This window comes from Herpailurus yagouaroundi, unplaced genomic scaffold, assembly GCF_014898765.1.
Source record: "Herpailurus yagouaroundi ecotype Mexico unplaced genomic scaffold, PumYag 215, whole genome shotgun sequence".
Classification (NCBI taxonomy): Eukaryota; Metazoa; Chordata; class Mammalia; order Carnivora; family Felidae; genus Herpailurus; species Herpailurus yagouaroundi.
In genome coordinates this window covers 3409173-3436495 of record NW_024412446.1, presented here as the reverse complement: position 1 = coordinate 3436495, position 27323 = coordinate 3409173, and the positions used below count along the sequence as shown (strand labels likewise).

Here is a 27323-nt window from a genome sequence, read left to right as displayed (position 1 = left end):
CATTTGAGTGCCCTTGGATTCGTCTGGGAGAGGGAGACAGAGCCAGAGACAGATGGTAGAGAAGTCCTTCAGTTCAAGGGGGCCCAAGTTCCCCTAACTGTCCACCGACCTCATGCCTGCAGGAGCCAGTGTGGTGGAAACTATAGCAGCTACATATGACATCCTGGAGGGAAATACAGAGACAGGGATTGAGAAAAAAGAGACCGAAAGGGGAGAGGCAGAGAGAGATACTTAGGTAAGGAATAATAGAGCAGAGAGAGGGATGTGGGTGAAAGAGAAAGGAGTCTGATCACATTTTGTCCCCAAGACACTAACGCTGCGCCTCATTTTGGGACTTCTGAAAGCCCAGGATAGAAGAGAAGCCTGTTCTCCTTCCCAGGATATTTGAAGGAACTTGTGTGGGTCCTGTGGGGTGAAGTGCATTCCATAAGGAAAATCATTTCCATAGTGACGTGAGTCCACCTCTACTTAGTGCGTATAGTGGGGAGCAACACCGTTTGTCCCTGGACACGACGCCTTCTGCTTTGCACTTGCTGCTAGCACCTGAGAGTCCGCGGAACACAGCCCCCTGCTCTGACTCACGCATGCGTTTTGAGATGTCATTGCTCTGGAGGTGACTCAACAAACCCATTTTCTGAGGCCAAAATCAAGGCAGGGCTTGGAAGTCTTAACAGACGCACAATTCATTAATTTCTTCATTGTCCTCCCCTCACTGCACAAATGGACCAAGCTTGGACCATTCGTCATACCAGTCGACATTCTCACTTACTCTGTTTTCCATTTGCACTCCGGGGTCCTTGCCAGTGAATAACTAGATCTTGGCATCACCAATCTCTGTCTTCTCCCAGGGGCCTTCATCTTTGCTGTGTGATTATTCTGTTTTAATTTTGAGGGTCTCGTGACTCCTGGAGGACAGCCTCCCACAGGGGTGATGGGGGCTGGGAAGCCAGCCAGCCTCCGGTGCCTGGGACGAGCTGCTCATTACTGCAGGTGCCCGTCTGTATGCCCCCCCGGGTGCCCTGCCCACACAGGCAGCTGAAGACGGCGCGGCTGTGCAGTTGCAAGAAGATGGCGATGGCTTTTTAATAGCTGGGGGCCCCCCCTCATTCATCTGCACATGCTGAGTTTATTTTGCCATTTGTCAAATTCTGACTCTAGGGGACCTGGGTTTGGAGTGGTTTCGGGCTTCAAGATTGATGACCCGAGTGAATGACAGGTCCCCCTTCTCTTCTAAATAGATGGTGTGGCCAATAGGAAGCCCCATCGCCCGCTCATCTCTGAGAGGCCCATTTCTCCACCGCTGCTGAGGCCAGAGATAAAATATTTATTTGGGAGCTAACCAATATGCCACAGCTGCCTCCCTGCCTGTGCTAGACAGCGAACGAGCTCCGAAACGAGGAAGCAGCTTAATGGCTCAACCCGGGTCCTCGCTTTGCCAAAGGGAGGAACGAATGGAAAACAAGAAGAAGATTCCAGTCCTCTGGAGACTGGGTATTCATTGGATGGAGATAGCTCTCTATGGAGGTATGCATTTCCTGTGGCTGCCTCAGATAGTCCTACAACACACTTGGGCTAGAGCAAGGAGCCAAAGGAACAGGGTGTTTGAGGGAAATAAAGCACCATTTTCTTAGGCAGGAGGGACACTTCATGGAATCTTGAATTCCCAGGAGTTGTGAAATCCTAAACCCAGTCCAAACCTCTAATCCTTGAATCCCCGCTAGAACATTTCTCCTTATATTGGAATGCTTAACGGCTATGGCGAAATCACGACTTCTCAAAGCAGATGATGCCCTGTTTGGAATAATCTGTCTGTTGAAAGCATTTTTTTTTTTTTTTTAAGTGCTGAATTGACATCTGTCTCTCTCTGCAAGTTCTACCCACTGGATCAAGATTAGTTTAGGAAGCACACAGACCACATCCACTCCCTCTCCTTAATGGCTCTGGTAAAAAGAAAACCACAGGTCAAGCTGGAGTCACTTGCCCCCAGGATAGCAAACCAAGACTTAATTGCAGTTGTAACTACTCTAGGAGGGGAGTTTTCAGCCAGCCAATCTGAATTTTCTCATCAGTATGAATGAGGTAATCAGACACGGGCTTTCTCCATTTCCTCCCACCCAAAGGAAGATGAGGTAATCAGCAAGGTAAGACCCCCACTGCCTTTCCCAGCAAGGGAAGGTGACCTTGCCCTAAACAACCTTTTCTTTTCTTTTGTTAATAGTTCCTTGCCCATCCCCCTTCTTATAAAAACCTTCCATTTTGCGAAGCTCTGAAGAGCTCCTTTGCTTCCTAGGTAGGATGTTAATCCGATTCATGAATCACTTAACAAAGTCAATTAGATCTTCAGATTTACTGGTTGAATTTTTTTTAACAGCCTTCAGCGGAAAGAAAGTAACCGCATTCTCTTTGAGACTTCTTTCCTCCAGGCTGTCTCCCCACAGGGCTCTTTCATGCTGGGCGCTGGGGATACACAGAGAAATAAGTCTAGTGAGACTGAGGACAGGTACCTCAAAGGACACGCTTTCAAATCCCTTTACCATGCTGGCAGTTGAGGAGGGAGCCCGCGCATGGCTAGTTATTCCAACATTTCCACCCCTCTGCTCATTTCCTTCCTAACTCACCCCCAAGAAGAGAAGGTTGGCAGTTCAGGATTCAGGATGCTCATTGGGCCCTGTTTGACTTGTGGGTAAGGCCACTGTGGGTGAAGAGTTCATACCATAAATGCAAGTTGTCCTCTCCCCTTTGCAGCCTGGTCCCCAGGAAGTAAGGAGGCCAGGCAGGGCTGGACTACTCAGGATAGACTCAACCGTGCTTTCTCTGTTCTGCCTCTTCTGTGCTTACAACCAGGCCAGGCCTACTTTGTTGACTCCACCCTCTTAGAATCAGAAGTTACTGGCATGTCTGTGTGTGTGTGTGTGTGTGTGTGTGTGTGTGTGTGTGTATTGTGGGGACCGTTTGACTAACAAGAGAAATCCTATGTCAAGGGATTCCCTCCTAGGTCAAGGGAATTAGAGACTTGCTCGGCTTCCTTGCTTATCTTGTTATTCTTGTTTTGCAGCAACTCCCTAGTTGAGGGACTCTCAGGAGGGTACAACTCAGGAATTCCCAAGCCTCTGGCTTCACACCATATGGATAGTACCAACCTTCAGGTTAATCTTTCGTTTCCTTATACAGAAAGGTCTGTGACATCCAGACCTAAACTGAATACCTACCTTAGAAAATAAAAATGTAAAAAAGATGGCCATGAGGCACTTATGCCTTGCCGGCCAGAGGGGGATGGGGTAGCATTGCTGTATCTGTCGGTCTCTCTCCTCCTTGCCCTGGAGGGGAAGGGCAAAGATGGGTGATAGATGTGTACTGGGTCTCCTCCCTCTCTTGGCTCTTGGTCTATGGGTAAAGATGAAAAGCAGCTCAGAGAGATTGAACTGGGTGTGCTCAAAAGAAATAATGTCAAGAAGTACGCCCACTGAGGCTGGGGTTTTGTTCATCTGAGGGATGAATGATTTGTCCAACCTCATGCTATGCCACCACAAAAGGTGGTTGGCTCGGTCTCCTTCGGGTGCTTGGTGGAACGATCGTTAAAATAATGACAGCAGTTTCTAATGCCAGAAAAGGTGGAAGTGAGCAATGAGTAAGAATGAAAAAGCAGATAAAGACCACTAGAGAAATAATGGCATCCAAGTCTCTACATTCTTTATTGGAAGAAAATGTAGCAACATCTATCAAAATTAAAGACATGTCTACTCTTTGATCCATACATTCCATTTTTAGTTTTTTTTTCCTACAGATATACTGGTACAGGTAGGTAAAGATACATGAACATGGACATTAATTCTTGGCAATATGCAAGAAAAGAAGGAACTTACATATCCATCAATGGGGGACTAGTTACACAACATGATCTGTCTTTATGAAAGACTATCACAGAGCCTTGAAAAAGAATGAAGCTGATCTAATTGTGGTGATATGAAACTATCTTTGGGACATATTAAGAAAGAAACCTTACAGAACAGTGTGCTTCCATTTGTGCAAACTGCAAAGGTCTATTCACAGACATATATGCTTGTATATGTTTAAACTATTTCTGGAAGGGTATATATAAGAATGGTAATACTGAGGGGCACTTGGGTGGCTCAGTCGGTTAAGCATCTGACTTTGGCTCAGATCACGATCTCATGGTTTGTGAGTTCGAGCCCTGGGTCGGGCTCTGTGCTGACAGCTCACAGCCTGGAGGCTGCTTCAGATTCTGTGTCTCCCTCTCTCTCTCTTCCCCTCCCCCACTCATGCTCTGTCTCTCTCTCACTCTCTCAGAAACAAACATTAAAAAAAAAAGAATTGTAAAAAAAAAAAAGAATGGTAATACTGCTTTACTTTGGGTTGGGAATGGTGGTGAGGGAATAAGGAATGGAGAAGGAAGGAGGCTTGGTTTTCTTTGTATACAATTTTGCATTCATTTAAATTCATTATCATAAGCTTGTACTCTATTCTCAACGAAAAGAGTGTATAATAAAAAGGAAGCATATGCCTTCTGCACATCTGCCAAATGCTGAGCCTCTCATTGTCCCAGATATTTGTTGAACACACATTGTTTGCAGCACACTGCGCTCGCCCAATTCAGGGAGGAAGTGGAAGCGATGCTTTCGGAGAACGTACTGTCCAGGTGGGAAGCAAAATGTGTTGACATACTTATCGTACAAGTCAGAGGGAAAATTTAATCTTCTCCAGGGAGCTGGAGAAGATTTTGTAGAGCTGGTGTGTAAGGTATTGGTAGTAAAATTTTGAGACCTGAAGATGGACGAATGGGACACGGCCGAGAGAGCAGCAGGAGCAAAAGATACAGAACAGGAAATGGACGACCATGTTGTGCCTGCTCGTCTGCTTGCTCTACCATCAGAAATCCTTTCTTTGGGGTTATGGTATCATTTGTTTTCAGGAGTCTTTGTGAGAATGCAGACACTTGCTTTTGATTGAGGTATAAGAGAATAGATTTAGTGGGAATACCAATAAACCAGCTCCTACCCCTCCCCACAAAAATGACTGGATTTGTAGCATTCGCCAGTTTCCATGGTGTGACTCTTCCCACCATGGCTGCCTTCAAGCTACCCATACAATATGGAAGTTAGGAAGAGACACACATAATCCATTCTTTTTAAGTTTGACAGAGCTCGCGCCAACAAGTCACTGGAGACGTTAGGATCCCACAGTATCAGGGGCACCTGGGTGGCTCAGCCTGTTAAGCATCTGACTTCGGCTCAGGTCGTGATCTCATGGTCCGTGGGTTTGAGCCCCGTGTGGGGCTCTGTACTGACAGCTCAGAGTCCGGGGCCTGCTTTGGATTCTCTCTCTCTCTCTGCTCCTCCCCCACCCATACTCGATCTCTCTCTGTCTCGCAAAAAGTGTATCAGAGCTAAAAGGGACATCGAAGAAATTATTTTCTTATTTATTTGTTTATCTATCTATGTATACATTTTTTAAAGTTTATTTTGAGAGAGAGACAGCATGTGTACATGTGTGCACAAGTGGGGGAGGGGCAGAGAGAGAGGGAGAGCGGGAATCCCAAGCAGCCTCCAGAGTCCCACTCGGGGCTTGATCCCACAAACGGAGAGATTATGATTTGAGCCAAAATCAAGAGTTGGAAGCTTAACTGACTGAGCCACCTGAGCCCCTGAGGAATTTTTTTTTAAGTTTATTCATTTATTTTGAGAGAGGGGGGTGGAGGGGCAGAGAGAGAGAGGGAGAGAGAGAGAATCCCAAGCAGACTCCATCCTGTCAGTGTCCCACATGGGGCTCAAACCCACAAATGGTGCGATTATGACCTGAGCCAAAATCAAGAGTCGGACCCTTAACTGACTGAGCCCCCCGGGCACTTCCCGCCCTTTTAAGTAAGTTTACAGGCACTGCTGGAGAAAAATTTAAAAAAAAAATTTTTTTTTAACGTTTATTTATTTTTGGGACAGAGAGAGACAGAGCATGAACGGGGGAGGGTCAGAGAGAGAGGGAGACACAGAATCGGAAACAGGCTCCAGGCTCTGAGCCCTCAGCCCAGAGCCCGACGCGGGGCTCGAACTCACGGACCGCGAGATCGTGACCTGGCTGAAGTCGGACGCTTAACCGACTGCGCCACCCAGGCGCCCCTGGAGAAAAATTTTAAATGCACCTTAGCCACACATGGGAAAATGAAGGTGTTTGCACAATGTCAGGGGAGGTAGCAGAGTTGGGACATTATCTTCTACCTTTTAGTTTAGTGAAATTTCTACTTCTCCTTGGGAATCACTAATATAATAGATGGAGTGTGGAACTGTGCTGTTTTGAGGGAACACGAGTGCATAACGAAAGGCAGAGAAATTTCTCCTAGAGATCAGAGGTAGGGTTCTGGCATGTGTTTTGGTCAACAGGAGGGGTCTGTGTGCTGGGGGTTTTATGCAAGGACTATTGCTGGGAGGAAGGGTCAGAGTCGGAAGAGATTTTGGGGGGAAGGCTTGGAAGACAAAATCCCCAGTGGAACAGTTCTGTTCGGGACTGACTTCTCTTCCTGGGACAGGAACATAATATGCTGACCTGGTGTACTGAAAAGAAAAAGTGGGCAAGTCCCATCCATGGCCTTAAGGATCTGTGTGCATGTGGGCAAGTTATTTCCCCTCTGCAGGGGTCAGAGTCTTCCTCCTTTAAGAGCGGCCAGGAGGTGGGGGTTGGGAGATGGTTTCCCAGGACCCTTCCAGTGTGCCCGTCTCTGAGCCTGTGAATCAGTCACTCAGCAAAGAAGTCCCAACAACCATAATGTAAGAAGTGGGGGAAAGAGCTGGTAGAGCCTGCTGGGTTTAGTTGTTTACACCCATTCTGGACAGACAGAGAGAAATCAGAAGCAATGGGAGGCAAAAGTGAGGTTTCTTTTTGAGTTTACGGCAGGTCCAGGGAGGAGAAGATATATTAGGGAAAAACAAGATGGAGGTTCCTCTCGATCACGTCATGCTTTAAAACGACAGGACAGCCCGCCCTGAAAGCTCTTCAGTGGGGACTCATTACTTTCAGGGTGAGGTCCAAATTTCTTTGCATGGGTATAGGGAGATCCATTTTATTCCCTTGCTTGTTTTTTCAGTCTCCTCTCCTGAGTCCCCCAGTCTACTCCCCTGAATTGCCCAGGTGGTGCTCCGGGAGCACCTACTGCTAGCTAACATCCTATGGTTTGGTCCTCAGCCTTTGCACAGAACCCCTCCTGGAATGTTCTCCCCATCACATTTGCTGGGCAGACATCTACTCCTTCTTTGAAATCTTGTTCCAGCATTCCAGTGTCTTCCTTAATTCTTTTTTACGTGGCAGCCCTGCCTCCAGAGAGAGACAATCACTCCCTTCCCTGTCTGGCATCCATTCTATGTGAATGCCATTTTAATGCATTGCATTCAAGTTTCTGTGTTTGTCTCTCCTACTTCACTGTGAGCTCCGGAGGGCAGGTAACTCCTGTCTTGGCTCCTGAGGTTGAAACAATGACAACTGTTGGAGCTGGTGACTGACTCCCAAATGCTGATAAAAACCAAAAAGAGAGAAGGAGAATAAAGCTTCTCCTGTAACCCGCCCTAGAGCGCCACCAATGGAGACAGAGTCCAGTGGGCCAACCAGATGCAAAGACTTTTGCTGAAAGCCAGATGGGAGTGCTAATCTACCCAGTCCCTCCAATTGTTTTTAACTGAGCCCCTAAGGGGAAATCAAGTGAAGCTCCCAGAGGGGTGGGCAGGAGGGTTGTAAAGATACTGTAGAGCAAGGTTAATGAAAGCCTTGTTCAAGGCAGCTCCATGCTGGGCTCCAATAACGTCATTCTCTCTGGAGGGGAAGATCCTTCCTCAGCTCCCATAAAAACCCATGCCACTGCTAAGAGCCAGAGTGGATGTTGTGGCGTGTCCCCAGATCCTCTTTCAGCACTGAGGGATTCACTCCACCCACCTTCCTTCGCCTTCTGTGGATGCTGCTCTCCAGAGCATGCCCCATTAAACTTCTTGCATGCCAACCTCCAACCTGGAGTGTGCTTCCTGAGGAACTTATCCTAGCGGGTAGTATCAGCCTGCTGCTGGGGGCTGTTGAGATTAGCAGAGTGGTCAGAGTTGGTAGGTTTGGGTGATGATCTCTTGGGACGGGGCAGGAACTGATATTACAAACAGAATGGTGACTCCATCAGAGCCACCAGGGGAGCCACAGTAAGGACTGGGGTCAACAGAGGTCATCAGAGTGGTGCTTAGCCCTGGTCCCCAAGCAGTGACCCACCATGGTAGTCTGGGACTTTAGCAGAACCAAGAATGCGGCAGTGGGAGTGGGTCACACTTCTGATATCACCCTGGCAGGAGCTTTCAGGGTGCTTCTGTCTCACAGGGTGCTCTCAACCATGGCTACACCTTCGACTCCCTTCAAAAATACTGATTCCAGCTCTTGAGTTTGAGAGACTTTCAAGGCTTCGTTAACCTACAGTAAGGCATAAGCCCTTGCCTGTTGTAAAGAGTCGGTTTCTAATGTGTGGCTCTGGTTGAGAACTACCAATATGGTAGAAAGATGATACACTCTTGTATCAGACAGAGCAGGGTTTGAATCCTGGTCTTACTGGTGGTGGGGGAACTTTAGCATGTAGCTAATTTTCTGAGCTTCCATTTCTTCATCTGTAAAATCCTGTAAATCATATATTTTATAGAAATGTTGACAGGAAAATATGCTAATAGTAATCGCAATGATGGTGATGGTAGCCTTCGGTCAGTGAGGTTATTCTCACGATCATTGTTATCACAACTTGTGTCCGCACTTGGCCTTATACTCCTCCTCCTCCAGGGTACAGCACCTTAGGGTAGACTTGCCTTTCTTAGCTCTTGCCCTATTAGGGGGGAGATCTGTCTCCTTATGCCAGTTGTAGCTATTTGCAGTCCAGCACACTGTAGCTACAGCAGCTAAGTGGAAACCCACTGCCTCTGCTGGGGTTGACCAGATGATCAAACGTTGGCATCCACGGTTGCATTTCTGCTTACGCCTAGAATAACACGTGCAGCAGTTCAGCCCTTCAAGACCATGTGCCTGCTGTGTGGAAAAGTAAGCAACACGGGTGTTACTCATACCTAAGGGCAGCAATGAGGCCCAGGGATACTCAAATGATAGCCCCAGAATTGCACCAGTTACTACGCGGCTTTGAACAAGTTCCTTTTTCCTCTCGGTGTCTCAGTTTCTCGCTCTGAAAAATAGGAGTGGCTGATCCGGAAAACTGAACACTCCGCTCAGTTTGGTGCTGCTGGTTCTCCGAACATCCACCCTCCCCACCCCAAGGAAGATGCCTTGGGGGCTGGTATCATGCCTGCCTTTTCCCACAGACTCCAATGTCAAAGTCAGGGCTCCGAGAGATGCCACTGTGCTGTAAGGGACCTGAGAGTCTGTTCTGGCTGCTGCCCACCCGAGATCCCTTCAGCCCCGCCCCCCAAGGGTTGTAAGTTTCCCCATTTCTCCTCCTGCCACCGAGAACTTTAAATAGCCTCCAGCACACTATGTGGGTGCCAGAAGTTTTAATTAAATAATGTCCAGCTGTCAGAAAAGCTGTTATAAACGGTCCTTTTGTCTGCACCACTGTCTGGGAAGCCAGGAAGGAGAGAAGCTAGTGGGTTATAAATACGAAGGCAGAAGTTCAGTGGGGAGCCTGGGGGCAACAGCTTTTAGGCACCCTGAAAGCCACTGAAGGGATTCTATTTATTTTTAATATGTGATTAGTCCATGGAAGGGCTCTTAGCCCTGGCTCCGTGACTGCATGTGCATAGGGGATAACCTGAAAAGGACTGGGCAAACCGGGGTCCTTGTGAAGAGCTGTCTCTCCCAGACTGCAATCGGTATCCGCTTTTACACTCCAGGTGGGAAAGTAGAGGGCAGGGTGGGTGCTGGCAATTCAGAGACAGTTCTCAGATGAACTTTCGTGATCGCTTACCTCTTCCCCTCCCTTTTTTTGGTCCCTCCTTCCTCTCTTTCAACACATACTCTTGAATCTCTATGACGTTTGAGAGTTCTCTCTAACAAAGAGGAATATATACATACTTGTGGAGTATGCATTAAGTGCTAGGTATTTCATGTATATTACTCCATTTAATTATTGTCAAACACCCAGAAGATAACTATTATAAAGACTGATATTGTAGATGAAGAAACTGAGGCTTGTTGAGATTAAACAACTTGCCCGGGTCACATAGCCAGTCATGAAAGGACTGGGGACTAGAACTCCATTAGGCTACAGACAATATCTTTTGTGTATTGTCTTGCCGTGGTGCTGCTGCAAAGGTACCTGGCACAGATAGAACTGGAGAAATATTTACAAAAGGAGGAAAGGAAGGGAGGGAAGGGGGATGGAGGGTAGCAACTCCATTCTGTCACTCACCAGAGCCAACAACCTTTCCATCATGACACATTATCTCTGGAGAGCACAGGCAGGCAGGTAGAAACTAGTTAAAATGTATAAATCAGTTGAGGGAAAGGCGTTGCTAAAAGGTGCATAAAAACAACATGATTAGGAAGCAGAAAGTTGGTTTCAAGAGTCGTAGAGGAGGTGGAGCTAAAATGCTATGGGTAGTCAGAAGAGGGAGGTATGACTTCCAGCTACAGGAATGGGGGACTCCATGGAGGAGGCTGAATTTGCGCCTTGAAGGATGAGTGGGATTTGGACATTGAGAGATGAACGGCAGGTAGGCTCATCAGACAGAAGAGATGAGGAAGAATCATGAGTAGCCTATCAAGGAAGAGATAGACGCATGGTCAGCGCATCTGGGAACCACCGGATTGGAACCTGAGCTTCATGGTGTCCTGGTGAGGTGCCTGGGACTAATCTGGCAATGCCATGGGTGAGGGAGAGGTGGCCAGGGCTAAGGCAGCCCAGGCTGAGTGAGCCTGAGTCTGTGAGTACATGCGTGCGTGTGTATACGCATGTATATGCCAAGGGGGTGGTTGGTACTTTTGCCTGAGCTTAGGTGCCATTAGATGCAAGTGGAAATTTGTCTGTTTCTTTGGTGGATCTGTTATGTACAGGTCTGCCATTAACCTCTGTCTGGGCATTCACAGAGATCTGATGATGGGTTCTGCAACCAGCAGAAACGGTATGGAGTGACTCCCAGGATGGGCATATTCTGGTGGGTAGAGGACTTAGGCCCTAGCCTGCCCCTAGGAGACAGGGTCAGGTATGGCACCACAATGGTGGTTTTGGGGGTAAGAGGGTGTAGCACAGGGACTTGGGAGCTGGAAGGAGCTAGTCAGGGATAAGCGCTCTGACTTCACTTCTCTTCATCTGTCCCCACCATCCTGCAACCTGCCACCAGCATAGACAGGCTGGCCTAGGGCCGAGGGGCAGTGAAGGCTTCTCAAGGCTATTATTGAGCTGTCCCTCGCTTCTGCCAGACGTTCTCTGAGAGTGATAGGAACACAGGTCACAGGAGCAAACAGTTCACTGGTTTGGGGGAATCATTAAATAATGGTAGCCAGTGCCCTTCACCTATGTGGACAGGCCTGGCAGCATCCCCAAAGGCCAAATGGAAACTCCCAGAGCTGTTTCAAGAGGCATGGATGCTCAAAATGAGAAGAGCTGAGGCAGAGAGACTCAGGGTTACCTTGATGAGAGCCCTCCCCAGCACAAGACAAGAGCCCAGCCCAAGACAGCTGTCACTTTTGGGTGGAGAAGTCATCCCTTGATGGCCACAGAAGCCTGGCTCTTCCATTGATGGGGAGCCCTTGATTCCAGCTTTAGAGCAGGTGGTGTAGATAATTCTCCACGGGATGGGATTCAAGGGACACGGGTGGAGGATTCTAGCGACACTAGATACGAAGCAGGGATTCTGAATTTAGCATATCTGCCATCAAGCCCAGGCAGGTATCCTGGGTGGCCTTGGGCATGTCTCTAAATGTTTCTGGGCCTTGACTTTTATACTTACAAACATTTATTCAGCAAGCACCTTGGGAGCACCTACTGTATGCGAAGTGCTGTGTTAGGTACTGGGGAGCAGACAGCAGAGAAAAGTAAATGATCTCTGCCCCCATGGCACTCCCAGTTTAGTGGAAATAAACAAGTAGTCACACAAACAAGTGCATTATAATGCATCACAATAAATTCTCTGAGGCAAAGGTAGTGTGGGTCCCATGGGAGAACCCCTGGGTTGGCCTAGGAACTGATACCTGAAGGGTAAGTACAAGTTATCTGAGTCAGACTTGGAGGAAGAGCTTGTGCAAAGGCCCTGAGGAGCAGAACATAGTAATATGTTTTAGGAGCTGAAGTTAAACCTGTGTGGCCCGATTGCAGTGAGCAAGGGGCAAAGCAGAATGACATGAGGCTGGGGTGGAGGGCAAGAGACGGGCCGATCACACAGGAGCCCTTCAACCATGAGAAAGATTGCGGACTTCACCCCATGATTGTTGGGAGGTCACTGCTCAAATCTGAACAGGAGTGTGATGATTAGATTCACATGCTGAAAATAAAATAAACAATCAGAGATGGAAAAAAACCAACAAAACCACAAAATACTTGGACCTCCCTGCAGGGGAAAAAAGAGATTTGAACAAGGATTTTCATGTTATAGCATTTACCCCCATGGGAATAATCTACTAGCAGAACAAAGAATTATGTACGAAAATATTCATTATAGTTAAAAAGACCAAAACCACTCTGGCTGTTGTGTGAAGAGAATAAACACTAATAAGTCTCTTGTGTTTGCTTTGAGCTAAGAAAGACAGAGGCAGGGCCTCAGCCTCAGTGGGACCAGAAGCAATGATTCTCAACCTTGGCTGTACTTTAGAGACACCTGCTATGATAGCCAGCTTCCAAAACGCACCCCCCCCAACCCCGCCAAAGCCTTACCCTCCTGGTATACATGTCCCTAGGTAGACCCTCCCACAACAAATAGGACTATCCTGTTCAATGTAACCCAAGAGGGTATGTGGAGACAATGGAGTGTGAATTCCAAGGCCAGGCCAAGACAAAAGACGTGGTGGCTTCTGTCTTGCTCCCACCTTCTTACATCCCTTGCTCTGGGGAAAGCCAGCTGCCTGTGGTAAGGATGACCAAACAACCCTATAGAGAGATCCATGTGGCAAGTTACTGAGGCCATCAGTCAATAGCCATGTAGAAGAGCCATCTTGGAATCAGGCCCTCCAGCCCCATCTAATATCTTGACTATAACCTCATGAAGGACCCTAAGCCAGAACCACTAAGCCACTCCTAGATTCCTGACACACAGAAGGTATAAGAGGATGCCTATCTATTGCTTTAAGTCATAAAGTGATCTGCTGTGTAGCATTAGGCAATCAGTGTTCCTAGGGAGCTTTAAAAAATATTGATGCTCAAGTCCCATCCCCCAGAGATTCTGATTCTTTTGATCTAGGGTAAATTCCAGGCATTGGTGTGTCTAAAAGCCCTCAGATGACTCTAATGTACAACCAAGATTGAGAACCACTGATGAGTGTAGTGGGTAGGTCAACCAAGAAAACTTAAGCATGGTATTGCCTCAATTTCCAGAGCTAGAACTCAGTTTATGTTGAGGGTTCTATCCTGGGGGAAGGAAAAAGCCCAGTTTGTGGATTACAGCCCTGGGTCATTGCGCACTTACGGTCAGGTTGCCTTAGTGTCCACGGCTTCTGACCAGAGGATACCTAAATTTCCCTGAGGATACAGGCCTATAGAAAGGAAATTAGTGGCTTTAGCTGAAGGGAGAAGAGAAGTCCAGCACCAGGCAGATAAATCCACCTTCTACAGACCACAGCTTTGACCCATAAACCCTCTCTGCATTCCTACACCTTCAGGATGAAGGTGTACAGGATGCTCAGTGTTCCAGTGATGGACAGCTCTCCTGATTCCTCCCACCTGCCATTGAGTTTTCTGCCCAGACCCTGTTCCTGCCTCTGAATATGCTCTTTGAAAACTTTATGAGCAATGATGACAGCTGACTCTGAAAACCTTTGTGCATCTTCAAGTTTCCATGGCTAACGGGACATTGTTCCCGTCTCTGAATAATAAGTCAGGGGGCCCGATGGTCTCTTTGCTCTCCTTCATGTTACTTGCCTGATGAAACTTGCAATAAAGTAATTAAAATGATTGTAAAGGGAGCCCTAGGAGATGAAAGATGCTGATGAGCCAGTCAGATGCTGTGAGCTCACCCAGCTATCTCGACGCTGCACGCCAGGGGTGACTGGGCTATTCTCCTGGTATTTCTCCTAAGAATGGGCACTGGTACCAGCTGCATCCCTGTGATACCTAAGATGCTCAGAAGTACTGATAGATTTTTTTGAGCACCTGGAGCATGGTAGGTGTAAGAGGTACAGAACGTAGTAAGATCCTTTTCTTCTATTTAAGGAGATCTTAGCTTGGCAGAAACAAATAAGGGAAGAGATAATAGAATGTGACGAGTACCACTCTCAGGGGCCTGTGGAAGCCCAGAGGAGGCACTTCACTTGGCCCAAGAAGTCTCTGGAGGAGGTCAGATCTTAGGTGTTTTATTGCCTGGGTAAAGATGGTGGGAAGTCAGTACGAGAGGAATGGCAGGTACAACGTACAGGTGTAGGAGCTTGAGGCTCTTCAGGGAATTGCAAGCATCTCCTTGCAGGTGTAAATGCTTTCCTGGGACCTACAGCTTAGGCAGGCAGCCCAAAGGCAGCTGGCAAGCAGCACTTCTTTAGGCTGAGTACCAGGCTGTATATAGAAGGCATCCAGCAGGCAGAATTCACCATTTCCCATCACCCCACCCTGCTACATTCCCAGATCCCACTCTTGCTTTTCATCAACCATGGGTGACCCTCCCCTTCACTGCCCCGGGCCAAATGTTTGTTTCAGCCCCACCTGCAGAACCAGCACTTTGATCTGCTTTGTCCTCTGTTGCCTGATACACCAACCCCCTGGCTACTGGCCTGTGTTTTCCTCCTGTCTCCTGCCTACATCTTGTTGAAATTGGCTTCCATGTGATCAACCTTTCTGACTCTCAGATGGGCCTCAGTGCCTTCTCTTAGGAGCTGTGTCCATAGACAGCCTTAGAATTTGTAAGTGTTCTTCCTGGACCAGGAGCTAGACAGAGGAGGCCTGGGAAGGGAGAAACCCAAATGCCTGAGGGGATTCCAGGAGACACGCCTGGAAGGAAAACCCTGGGTAAGAAGGTAAGGGGGTCCTGGGTATTTCCTACTTCCTGTCATTGGCCCTAGAACAGGAGTCACAGTGTAGGCATGTTCTGTGGATATAGAGCTAGGAAGATTGTGTAAATAGGTCACCTGGTCAGTGAAACAATGGAGGGTGCTGGGGCACAGCAAACAGGAGAGCCCACACCCATCTAATGGGGGATATGCTGCTACTTAGTTCCGCTGTTCCCCATTCCACATGGGAATGCAGGTGCAGTGTAACTAGGCATAGGAATTTCTCAAGATAAACCCCAAATATGGATTTTAATGGAAAATAGTAGGCCGTTAATTCAAATAAAAACAAACAAAAAACACCTGTACATAGAAAAGAAGGCAGCATGGCTTTCGAATTTCAGCAATTCCCCCACAGAAAGATGGGCAACTAGAGACCAAACCCTCCAAAGCTACAGACGTTGACAGCAAAGCAGGTGATGAGAAGCCTAACACACGAGCAGGTGGGGACAAATCATTAACAACCCTAAGCCCTGCAAGGTCTCAGCATCTATGTGGCAGGAAGCAGAAGGAGTGGTCAGGTGTTTGCTGGACCTGAGAAAAAGAACAAAACGCAAATGGCCAACTGAGACTCACTGGAAAGCTCTATGGAGGCAGGAGAGTTTCATAGTGATGGGGAGGAAGGGGGAGAGACACCTTTTTAATTGCTACAAGGATGGCTGCCAAAGAGGTCCAGTAATCCCACTCCCTTTTAGGGTCTGGGAGGAGGTGACTTGTGTCCCACCGGAGTTCCAGGACTGTCTGCTGTGCTGGCTCAAGTCTTCCATATTAATGAAGAGACAGGGAAGGTTGGCACCACCATCCCTAATACACACTCACGTCCTTCCCACCCGGCTCCCACGACTCCTCTCGGTGGGCCCTTGCCCTGCCTCATTTGCCCAGCCTTTGCCAAAAGGAAGTGGGGCAGCCAGTGCCAGAGGTAAGAAAGGAAAGCCAGCCAATTGTATAGCAGCCGGCTGTGCTACTCCCCATGACAGGCACCTTAACATCAGCCTCCACAAGGTTCCCCTGGATCCTAAAAGAAGGAAAGAATGGGTTCTCCCACTTAGGCGCAACAATTTTGTGCCAGGAAAACACACCTTTCTTTGTTCAAAGCACTTTGAAGCCTCCTGTTTAGACATAACAGGACAAACTTGGCCACTTAAGGTGGATGCCGTTCCAACCGTTTTTGATTGGTGTACCCACTGAAAGTCTGTGAAACTCAAATCAAGGAGTCTTTTGAAGGAAAACAACACTTGCGCTCCAACAGGACCTCCTCGTTTAAGATCAAACATTAGAAGTCAGCAAGTACTACTTGAACGCAGTTGTGCTTTTAGAAATCTTTTGAAGGCAAAAAGAAAAAAAAAAAGGGATAATTACACTGGAAAAAGAAATAACAAGCTTAAGAAAGACGACGAAAACTTGCTTCCAAAAAGAACGCAGAGCAACACGAAGACGGATCAAAGTCACGTGCTTGAGGGAGACTCTGGAAGCAAAGAACGTATTAGCCCAGGACATAGCAGAACACATTTTACCAACTGCCTTAAGTGGTTTTCCTCTGGAAGATTTCGAGATTCCTGGACAAGATCAATAAGATAATTACCAGACATTACCAATTCTGTAAAACAGACCAAGAGGACCTTCATTTAAAATTAGCCTACATAGGGGCGCCTGTGGGGTTCAGTTGGTTGAGCGTCCGACTTCGGCTCAGGTCATGATCTCAAGGTCAGTGCCTTAGAGCCCCGTGTCAATCTCTGTGCTGACAGCTCAGAGTCTGGTGTCTGCTTCAGATTCTGTCTGTTTCTCTCTCTCTCTCTCTCTCTCTCTCTCTCTCTCTCTCTTTCTCTCTTAAAAATAAATAAACATTAAAAAATGCTTTTAAAGGACTATGACAACTTGTTTCATTTATATTAAAATTTTTTTTGTACAAATGTTGGGAGAGTACATTCTATGATAAGTAGGAGTTAACTAACATTAAATATGAGTTAAAGAAAGAAAAGAAACTAGAAGGTCTGCCCAGTCGACTAGTGGGTGAATGCAAGGGGTCTGTGACAAGGTCTGAAGGGATGGACCATTCTAGACTCTATGACTGTTCAAAACTGACTGGCCAGGGATCCCCAATGCTCATACTGATGAGAAACTGCTGGGTATGGGATCAGAATTGAGTGGAATAGGGATAATAGTATACAAAGAAAGAGTCCATATAAAAATGGGGTGGGGCCGTAGAGCCAGAACATCTCAGAAGGCGAGCTGCCATGTTTTTAAATACTACACAAACACAACCAAAGAGGGAGCCCTGTGGAGTTAGAAGGCTACCCTGAACGAGGGCCTCCTTCACAAGGTTCAGGAACATTGCATTTACATAAAAACAAACATAAAAATGTCAAGGGTGAAACCCACACAGAATTATTATTAGAACAAAGAGACTAAGGAAGAGAATAACGTCTTTATAGACAGCGAAAGTGTGCCAGAGAGAGGTGCCTACAAAATAAATCAAAACCGTAACCTATTACTTCAAAATGAGCTAAAAGACATTAAGGAAATGACATCATCACCCACATGAATGAGAACAATAATAATCATAACCGCAGAGATTACCTGACAAATCACAGAAAGGAATTGGAAGAACAAAGTTGTTTCAGAAAGGAAGACCCAAAGTAGAGGGAACGTGAGAGTGAATAGATATAATAAATAATGCCTTATAGATAACAGAAGGTAAATAGGAAGACATTCATAAGACTCAAAAGAAGGCGGAAAAAAAGAGAAGATAAAAGGAATTTGAGAGAAAATGAAAATACTAAAAGATGCCTGGAATATTTTGTATGTGGCAACTGTGGTCCCGGAAAAAGAAAACCAAAGCAAGGGGGATAGAGCAAATACTAGAAATGATAATTTAAGGAAACTTTCCCAAAATAATAACAACAATTAAAGATCTGACCCTACACACTGAAAGAACACACGCACACAGTGTACCTGAAAAACTGAGGCCGAATGATTGATAGCAAGATGTCTTGGTAAAATCGCTTCACGTGAAGAAGAAAATAAAAAAAGGTAGAAGAAAATTATTCAGGCATCTAGCCAAAAACCAGGAAATGGCTTATAAGGGAAAGAAAAATCAGGTTATCAGACTTTCTGACAATAATGCTTTATGTTAGAAGAAAATGAAGTGACGTTTTTACGGTACCTAAGGAAAGCAAATATAATTCAGGAGTTTTATATCCAGAAAAACTGGCTTTTTTTTTTTTATTTTTTTTTTCAACGTTTATTTATTTTTGGGGCAGAGAGAGACAGAGCATGAACGGGGGAGGCGCAGAGAGAGAGGGAGACACAGAATCGGAAACAGGCTCCAGGCTCTGAGCCATCAGCCCAGAGCCCGACGCGGGGCTCGAACTCCAGGACCGCGAGATGGTGACCCGGCTGAAGTCGGACGCTTAACCGACTGCGCCACCCAGGCACCCCAAGAAAAACTGGCTTTTGTGTACAAAGGGCACAGGTAACTATTATCTGCACGTAAGAACTAAGGAATTTTATTCCTAAGAGCTCTTCCCGAGGGATTTACTAGATAATAAGCTTCACATAAGCAAAACAAAGAGACATTGATATATATGATACGCTAATATAAAAGTAGGTTTGAAGGAGAGCCAAAAGGCAGAGGGTATAGTCTGCAAGGCTATATGATTTGAAAATACAGGTACAATACAACTACACAAGTTCAGGAGACAAGGAGGGGGACAATACATATGTTTTTTCTAAATTGTTTTCAGTAATCATATTTGGACAGTAGCATTTGTATTGTTTTTCTGAGACTGTTGAGTGGGTAATATGAGGTCAAGCAAACGATGAATCACAATTAATCATTGAATCACAATTAATCATTCTAACCTTATTATCTCCTGCATCCTCAAGAAACCAGGAGGCTCAGTTTGACAGAAAGGAGATACAGATGCAAATATATACACTTTATTTATAAATGTGTAAGCATGATTATGAACACAAATATTTAAATATATGTGATAGGTTTTAATCCATTTCAATATGCTTACTGAAGTTCAGATAGACTCATCTTTGGTCAGTGGGAGTTGTTTATATGTACATATAATTGGTCAGCTTGGGAAGATAATAGGGAACAGTTCATTATCTTGAAATCGGGTGAAGAAAGAGAATGGGGGCTCCTGGGTGGCTCAGTCTATTAAGTGTCCAACCCTTGGTTTCAGCTCAGATCAAGATCTCATGGTTTGAGGGTTTGAGCCCTGGGTTGGGGTCTGTGCCAACAGCTTGGAGCCTGCTTGGGATTCTCTCTCTGCCCTCTACCACCCCCTTCTCTTTCAAAAATAAGTGAATGAACATTAACAAAAAAAAGAAAGAGAATGGATCAAGCATTTATTCTGCTTTTCTTATAGGGAAAGTGTCTCTTTATAGAAGTCTTTGAAATAATAAATGGAAAAGAAGTGATTACATTAGAATGTCATTGTAAACTCTAACAAATGATGAACTTTAAGCATTGAATACCAGTGGCTGGAAGCATCATGAAAGGAAAAAAGACATCCGTTGCCTCCTGATGTACCACTTGTGGTCTGGCCAAAGGGGTCAAACCTGAGTGTGGTTGGGCCTCTGGACCCAGTTACCCTTTTGCAAGAAATGCAGGGGACAGTGGAGCGGGTTGAACTGTCTCACGAGTGAGCAGTGGGCAAACCCTAGACAGGATACATTGTGTGAACCATGAAGGGTTGGAGAGCAACATGTAGTGCCTTAAACAGGCAAGACTAGACTCTGGTCACTAGTGACTCTGGTCACTCTGGTCACTTGGGGGATAAAACTATAGGGAAAACATAAAGGATGGTTTACTATAAAAGTCAGAGTATAATTCCTTTGGGGTGGAGGGGAGAGGTTGGTGACCGGAAAGAGACACGTGGAAGGGACTGCTGGGGTCACTGCTGAAGTGCTATTTCTTCACCTGTGTGATGGTTATGAGGGTCTTATCACAATATTGTAATATTTTCTTCAGGCTATAAATTTATTTTGTGTGTTTTTTTGTATTAGTTTTATTTTAAATAAAAAGGATGGGTTTTTTTTTTTTGGTTTTGTTTTAAAGTGTATTTATTTATTTTGAGAGAGACAGAGACAGCGGGAGTGGGGGGAGGTGCAGGGAGAGAGGGAGACGGAGTACCCCCAGCAGGCTCTGCCCTATCCGTGCAGAGCCTGATGCGGGCTCGATCCCATGAAACTGTGAGATCATGACCTGAGCTGAAACCAAGAGTGGGTGCTTAATTGACTGAGCCACCCAGGCTCCCCCAAAAGGTTTGTGCTTTAATTTACATATCTGTTTTTTTTTAATTTTTTAAATGTTTCTTTATTTTTGAGAGAGAGAGAGGCAGAGAGCCAGTGGGGGAGGAACAGAGAGGGAGAGAAAAACATGAAATTCGGAAGCAGGCTCCAGGCTCTGAGCTGTCAGCACAGAGCCCCAGGTGGGACTCCATCTCACAAACCGCAAGATCATGACCTGAGTGGAAGTTGGAAGCTTAACCCCCTGAACCACCCAGGTGTCCCTTAATTTACATAAGTATGTAGGACAAAGGTAACATATCTACTAGACCCCTTTGGTCCCTAAGACCTCCTTATTCCAATTCTGCCTGGCAGGACAGACACTGGGTACTGGTTCTAACATGGATCCCCAACTTCATATTCCCCTGCCTTTTAGACATTTAAAGAGATTATCCAGAGAACACGTAGAAGTCACGAGAGTAAACTAACTATGGGCTTTTATTAGGCAGCCAAGAATGAGCTGAATAATAAAATAAAACTTGGCTCAAAGTAGAGGGCTCCTTGCATTTGACATTTTTACTTTATTCTAACCAGGAGCTCTCTGGGACAGTTCCAGAAAATGTCATGAGAAATGTATATTTATAATGGTGGCTCAATATTGTTAGGTGAATTCTACCTTAACATCCAATATGCAAAATTTCATGGTAATTGTGATATTTCCATCACAATGTCTATTTCCATCACAATCAGGATTCTTCCCTTTAAAGATGGGTTTGGCTTCAAGATTCCTTTAAATGGCAGCTGGCAGGACAAGGTATGCATTTGTTTTTTTTGTTGTTGTTGTTTTTTTTAATTTTTTTTCAACGTTTATTTATTTTTGGGACAGAGAGAGACAGAGCATGAACGGGGGAGGGGCAGAGAGAGAGGGAGACACAGAATCATCGGAAGCAGGCTCCAGGCTCCGAGCCATCAGCCCAGAGCCTGACGCAGGGCTCGAACTCCCGGACCGCGAGATCGTGACCTGGCTGAAGTCGGACGCTTAACCGACTGCGCCACCCAGGCGCCCCTGCATTTGTTTACAGAACCATAATTGCTTAACAGTGTGCAGGGAGGTACGGGCTGTTCAATAACTGTGCCAGCCCGTGACAAAACAAGGCCTTTACACAGAGGGGACCCATGGTTGGGAGGGCCAAGATGTATACAACAATGCAAAGAATTAGGGAATGTCCTTCATTCCTACTCAGGACAAACCCCCAACTTTTCTCCTTCATTAGCTTGGGTCTTCACACAGTGGGGCAGAACTAGTCTGCTAAGAAAATCAGTGCGTTCAGGATTTCTGAATCATTTTGTGAAGCACACTTCTAATTGTTCAAATTAGTCATACAGGCTGTTTTTGCTATTTTGGGGCTCTTGAGCATCTGAGTTCCCTTCCTATGTTTGGAGACTTCTCTGTGGTATGACTTTTAGTGCGAAGAAGAGACTATCTTTCACTGGAACGGCTGAAAAGGCCAATTACTCCTTTCCCCGTCTCCTCTGTGGCTAGGAGGCAGGCACGTGACTTGAGTTCAGCCAATCACAAACATTCACTCCAGACTTTGTGGCCAAGAAACAATGATGGCAGCGAATTCTGGAAGCAGTAAGGAGGGGTGTAGTGACATCCTGTTTCTACGGACGGGGTGGCTGACTCATTTGTGCGAACTTCCGTGTTTTGGGTTCCATGGTGGCAGAGGCAGTGTTTTTCACTGGTCTCGTTCTAGGGTGTGGGCTCTATTGCACAGTCTACCTGTGTTCCTGCTTATTTTCCGAGGATTATCCTAATCTACAGTCTTCTTGGCAATTCTTTGAGCACCCCAATATCTTTCAACAAAGGTCTTCTCTATTTGAATCATCTGGAATCTTTTTTTTTTTTTTTTTTTTTTTTTTTTGGTAACTTTCAATTTAGAAATCTGGCTGATAACATGGTTTGAGGCAATGCTATGATAAGTCACTTGGCATGAAAGATGATAAGACCTCACAGAAGGCAGATAAACTGATCTTCACGAGAAAGAGGAATATATATATTTTGGAGTATTGAAGAAGGAGTGGAGAGAAGGACAGAAAGAAGAAGAGAGGGTAGGGAGTTGAAACAAGATAAGGTGAAGGACCTGTGAATATTTCCTGAGATGGCTTAAGAGGATGTGAAGAAAATCTAATGTTCCATGTAAAGTTGCTTTAAGTGCTCTAGTATAAATTACTTCCCTCTTCCTCAGCTCCGTAAGTGTCTAGAATAAAGAGCCAGAGGAGCACAGGAGAATTTAAGTCCTTTGGATGTTTTCAAACATTTTCAGGAGGGAATGCTACAGAGTGATGAGAGGGTTCAAGAGCTTACAAGATCCTGGGTGGCCTCAGGATCTACTTAGGAGTAGTGGAGGAAGCATTACTGCTCCTTCCAGTGAAGAAGACAACGAACTTGAGACACGGGCATGTGGATGGGAGTCAAGGGTAAGAAATGGTGGAGACATTTCTTGAAGACAAGAAGTGAGGCTATACACAACTGGGGAAAGAAGATACAAAGCGGGGCAATTGGATTCTAATGGGTTTTAGTCCTTTCATTTTTAATTAGATATTTCCAGGTATAATTTACATACCATAAAACTCACACCTTGTAGAAGCGCAAGTCAATGACTTTTGAGTTGTGCAACCATCATCATGAACCAGCTTTAGATTTCTTTTGTGCCCTTTTGCTGCCAGTCCACATTCCCATTCCCGGCCCTAAGCAAATGCTGATCTACCTCTCTCTCTATAAATCTGCCGTTTCTGGAAATCCCATACAAACAGAATCATATAAGATGCAGTCTTGGATATGGCTTCTTTCACTTAGCATCATGATTTTGAGGTTCTTCTGTTGCACAGCATGTCTCAGCAGTTTGCTCTGTTTTATTGCTGGATAATACTCTATTGCATGTGTATCACATTTTGTTTATCCATTCACCAGTTAATAAACAACTGGATTGCTTTCACATTTTAGCTATTATGAGTAAGGCCACTCTAAACATTTGGATACAAGTCTTCATGTTTTCATTTCTCTTGGGTAGATACCTAATTGCTGGATCACATGGTAACTGTATCTTTAACCTTTTGTAGAATAGCCAAATTGTTTTTTTTTTTAATTTTTTTGACATTTATTCATTTTTGAAAGACAGAGAGAGACACAGTGCGAACAAGGGAGGGGCAGAGAGAGAGGGAGACACAGAATCCAAAGCAGGCTCCAGGCTCTGTGCTGATAGCACGAAGACACGGGGCTCAAACCGACAAACCGTGAGATCATGACCTGAGCCTAAGTCAGACTCTCAACTGACTGAGCCACCCAGGTGCCCTTGCCAAATTGTTTTTTAAAGTGACTGTACTTTATATTTCCACCAGCAATGAATGAGGGCTCCAGTTTCTTTACATAGTCACTGAGATCAACTATTGTTGGTGTTTTTGATTAGAATTATTTTACCAGGTATGTAGTGGTATCTTATTGTGGTTTCAATTTGCCTTTCCCTAATGGCTATGGCATGCAGTACCTTTTCATGAGCTTATTAATATTCACTCATGTTGTTTCTTTGGTATACTGTCTATCCAAGTCTTCTGCCCATTTACTTTATTTATTTATTTATTTATTTATTTATTTATTTATTTTGAGGGGGTGGAGGGGCCAAGAGAGAGGGAGAGAGAGAGAGAATCCCAAGAAGTCTCATCACTGTTAGCACAGAGGCTGATGTGAGGCTCAAACCCATGAACTGTGAGATCATGACCTGATCAAGAGTTAGATGCTTAACTGATGAGCTACCCAGGCGCCCCTACTTTTTTAAAAACAATCTCTATGCTCAATATGGGGCTCGAACTCACAACCCTGAGATCAGGAGTCAAATGCTCCACTGACTGAGGCAGCCAGGAGCCCTTCTTCTGCCCATTTAAAAGAATGAATTGTTGGCACAAAAACAGACACATAGACCAATGGAATAGAATAGAAACCCCAGAACTAGACCCACAAACGTATGGCCAACTAATCTTTGACAAAGCAGGAAAGAACATCCAATGGAAAAAAGACAGTCTCTTTAACAAATGGTGCTGGGAGAACTGGACAGCAACATGCTGTCTAGTGTTGAAACTAGACCACTTTCTCACACCATTCACAAAAATAAACTCAAAATGGATAAAGGACCTGAATGTGAGACAGGAAACCATCAAAACCTTAGAGGAGAAAGCAGGAAAAGACCTCTCTGACCTCAGCCGTAGCAATCTCTTACTCGACACATCCCCAAAGGCAAGGGAATTAAAAGCAAAAGTGAATTACTGGGACCTTATGAAGATAAAAAGCTTCTGCACAGCAAAGGAAACAACCAACAAAACTAAAAGGCAACCAACGGAATGGGAAAAGATATTTGCAAATGACATATCGGACAAAGGGCTAGTATCCAAAATCTATAAAGAGCTCACCAAACTCCACACCCGAAAAGCAAATAACCCAGTGAAGAAATGGACAGAAAACATGAATAGACACTTCTCTAAAGAAGACATCCGGATGGCCAACAGGCACATGAAAAGATGTTCAGCGTCGCTCCTTATCAGGGAAATACAAATCAAAACCACACTCAGGTATCACCTCACGCCAGTCAGAGTGGCCAAAATGAACAAATCAGGAGACTATAGATGCTGGAGAGGATGTGGAGAAACGGGAACCCTCTTGCACTGTTGGTGGGAATGCAAATTGGTGCAGCCGCTCTGGAAAGCAGTGTGGAGGTTCCTCAGAAAATTAAAAATAGACCTACCCTATGACCCAGCAATAGCACTGCTAGGAATTTATCCAAGGGACACAGGAGTACTGATGCATAGGGGCACTTGTACCCCAATGTTCATAGCAGCACTCTCAACAATAGCCAAATTATGGAAAGAGCCTAAATGTCCATCAACTGATGAATGGATAAAGAAATTGTGGTTTATATACACTATGGAATACTACGTGGCAATGAGAAAAAATGAAATATGGCCTTTTGTAGCAACGTGGATGGAACTGGAGAGTGTGATGCTAAGTGAAATAAGCCATACAGAGAAAGACAGATACCATATGGTTTCACTCTTATGTGGATCCTGAGAAACTTAACAGGAACCCATGGGGGAGGGGAAGGAAAAAAAAGAAAGAAAAAAAAAAGAGGTTAGAGTGGGAGAGAGCCAAAGCATAAGAGACTGTTGAGAACTGAGAGCAAACTGAGGGTTGATGGGGGGTGGGAGGGAGGAGAGGGTGGGTGATGGGTATTGAGGAGGGCACCTTTTGGGATGAGCACTGGGTGTTGTATGGAAACGAATTTGACAATTAATTTCATATATAAATAAAAAAAAATAGTGATGATGTCTAAAAAAAATAAAAAAAATAAAATAAAAATCATAATCCAATTAAGAAAACCTAAAAAAAATAAAAATAAAAAAATAAATAAAAGAATGAATTGTTTGCCTTTTATAATGGAGTTGTAACAGTTCTTTACATATTCTTAATATAACTCCTTTATATCATTTGCCAATATTTATGTTACTTGTAATATTTATATTACTTACAAATATTCTCCCCTATTCTGTGGCTTATTTTGTTCATTTTCTTAACAGTGCCTTTTTAAGAATGCTTATTTAGATGAAATCTAATTTGTCAAATTGTTTCTTTTTTGGTGTTGTATCTATAAAGTCTTTGCCTAATACAAAGTCATAAAGATTTTTTCCTATAAAAAGTTTTATAGTGCATCCATTTTGAGCTATTTTTTGGTGTGTATGATATGATGTGAGGGTACAAATTTGTTATTTTTTGTATATTAATATCCTATGGTCCCAGCATCATTGGTTGAAAAGACCATCCTTGCTCCACTGAATTGACTTGGCACCTTTGTCAAAAATTAATTTACCATCAATAAAAGAATTTATTTTGGGATTTTCATTTCTGCTCCATTGATCTCTAAGTCTCTTTTTAGTGTGGCATAGTATCAAACTTCCTTAATTTCTGTAGATTTACAGTAAGATTTGAAATTGGGTAGTTAAATCCTCCAAATCTGTACTTTCACAAAATAGTTCTGTTCCTTTGACATCTTTTGCATTTCTATATAAATTTTATAACCAGCTTGTCAGTTTCCTAATAAAGAACTTTGATAACTTTTCTGGTTTGAGTTGAATCTGTAGGTCAATTTGGAGAGAATACTGAGTCCTCTAATTCATGAACTTGGACGCTCTCTCCATTTACTTAAATTTTCTCTCAGCATTTTAGTTTTCAGTGATCAGGGTTTGCATTTCTTTTGTTAAATTTATTTTTAAGTATTTTACCCTTTCTGATGCCATTGTGAATAAGATTATTTTCATAGTTATAGTTTTGGATTTTTCGTTGCTATCATATAGATATGCACCTGATTTTGAAAAATTACCATGTATCCTGCACCTTTGCAAAATGTGTTCACTAGTTCTAGCCGTGGGGTGTTTTTTTTTTTTGATTGATTTCATAGATTTTTTGATAGGTTTGATAGATTTCATATTTTTCTACATATAGGATCATGCCGTATCAGAATAGAAAGTTTTACTTTTTCTTTTCCTGTCTGTGTGCTGTTAATTTACTTTTCTTGCCTTATTACACTGGTTAGAACCTTCAGCATAATGCCGAAGAGGAGTAATGAGAGTCAATATGCTTGCTTCCTTCCTAATCTTCAAGTGGAAACATTCAGTCTTTCATTATTAAATATTATGTAAACTGTAGGGTTTTCATAGGTATCCTTTATCCAGTGAGGAAGTTCCTTACTATTCTTACTTTGTTGAAAAAGTTTGATCATGAATGAATGCTAGATTTTGTGTAATGATTTTTGCGCCTGTTGTGATTATGTGTTTTTTGGTCTTTATTCTACTCACATGGCATATTACATGAATTGATTTTCATA

General features: G+C 44.5%; 1 protein-coding gene and 1 pseudogene across 1 annotated transcript in view; one reads left to right on the top strand and one right to left on the bottom strand.

The window, feature by feature from the left end:
* The window catches only part of LOC121017041 (THAP domain-containing protein 2-like), a 29832-nt pseudogene extending 13050 nt beyond the window's left edge, over window positions 1-16782 (top strand).
* The window catches only part of ASIC2 (acid sensing ion channel subunit 2), a 1013351-nt gene that overhangs the window by 387145 nt on the left and 598883 nt on the right, over window positions 1-27323 (bottom strand). The window lies entirely within an intron of this gene.